The following is a 1,456-nucleotide window of genomic DNA, read 5'->3' as shown; positions in this document are numbered from 1 at the left end:
GGGCCACTCGCCCGCTATAAGTCAGCCGTCGAATAATGTTTTCCTCACCTGGTCCCCGGCTCTGACGCCTCGCCTCGCCCTCCCGGCTCCCCTCCGTGACACGCGCTGAAGCAACACAATAAGGACACGTGACCTGTGCTGCTGCTGCTGCTCCCGGTGGGCCTGCTGGGGACACACGTGGCAGACGAGGCGCGAGGTGACAGGTTCCACGACGCCACTACGCCACGCACCGATCGCCCTGCACGTCCGTCCTGCTAGGCGCCCCGCCTGCGAGTCGCAATCGCAAATCGCACCCGCATTTACATGGCAGGGTCCAGTCTACGCTCGTTAGGGGGGCTTGTGCTCCCGGCAGAACCTCCTGGCCCCCTTCCTACCGTGTCGTGTTCGCTCCACGAGGAAATTTGCGCAGCCTGGCTGCAGGTGCGCGTGAAAATACAGTAAAGGTGGGTAAAAAGAAGGAAAAGCTTCGAGGATGAGGCGTTTGACTCAATAGCGCGCGGCACAGCGACTCTGGACCACTTCACTCGCAGCAGCCCTCGTCCCCGCCTTCTCCACAAACCTCCCCAAAGCCCCGCCCCGCCACGCCCGAGGTAGGCCAGAGATTGAAAGCCTTTCGCGCCTGGCGGGGGGTTATTGCCGAGGGGGTAATGGAGAGGAAGGTGGGGGACGAGGGAGGGAGGAGGGGAGGACACGGAGGGGGAGGAAAGAGGAAAGAAACTAGGAAGAGTGCGCCGTAAAGCAGGCGAGGGAAGGTCAGGACGCGGTGACGCCCCGCACCACCCGCGGAGCCCCGCGCACCACCACCACCGCCACACGGCCCTCACCGCAGTAAAACGAGAGGAGCGCCCGGCGCGCCATCAAAGCAACAGCCCTGCCAGTCATAAGCCTCCAGCCAGATTGGGCGGGGAAGGGGGAGGGGGCGTCCACCCCCGGGATTGATCTGTGAGTAACGGGCAAGAGGGGCCCAGGCGCCACGACGTCTGCCTCCTGGGGAAGGGTTTTACGGCCACTGCCAAAGAAATGTACCCATACTTGAAGTTTTTGTTTCAAATGGAAACTCTTCGTTACCCTAAACGGAGCCCAAAACGGTGCCGAAATCTTGAATTCTCGGATGGCTGCTCGGCTGTTTTTGTCGTCTGTCGCGGTGCCTGTGCCTCTCGCCCACCCTGGCCAGCGCCGCCCCGCCACCTCCACCCGCCAATGCCGCTGCGCTCCGACCTGATTTCCCGAACCCCGCAGTCGGAGCGGCGCAGAGCCAATCTTTTTCGCTCTCACGGCTTTGGCACGGTGAAGGACGCCAGTGTTTCCGAGCGGTGAGAAAAGGGGTGGGGGCAACTGTCACGCCCAATCCTGATCACCGTGTCTCGTCAAAGTGTCAATAGAACGGCCCCGGCTGCCAGCCCTGCCTGTGCTGCCGGCACAACCTGGCCCCCAATCTCTCTCCTCCTGCCCCCCT

General features: G+C 62.9%; 1 protein-coding gene and 1 long non-coding RNA gene across 3 annotated transcripts in view; both read left to right on the top strand.

Moving 5' to 3' along the window:
- LOC113205759 (uncharacterized) overlaps positions 1-1,456 on the top strand; it is a 133,571-nt gene that overhangs the window by 91,258 nt on the left and 40,857 nt on the right. The gene's annotated exons all lie outside the window — the stretch shown is intronic.
- Positions 1-1,456, top strand: part of LOC127749011 (uncharacterized) — a 10,015-nt gene that overhangs the window by 8,363 nt on the left and 196 nt on the right. The window lies entirely within an intron of this gene.

This window comes from Frankliniella occidentalis, unplaced genomic scaffold (assembly GCF_000697945.3).
Source record: "Frankliniella occidentalis isolate FOCC.00 unplaced genomic scaffold, Focc_3.1 Scaffold26, whole genome shotgun sequence".
Lineage (NCBI taxonomy): Eukaryota > Metazoa > Arthropoda > Insecta > Thysanoptera > Thripidae > Frankliniella > Frankliniella occidentalis.
This window is presented reverse-complemented; position numbering and strand designations above follow the sequence as displayed.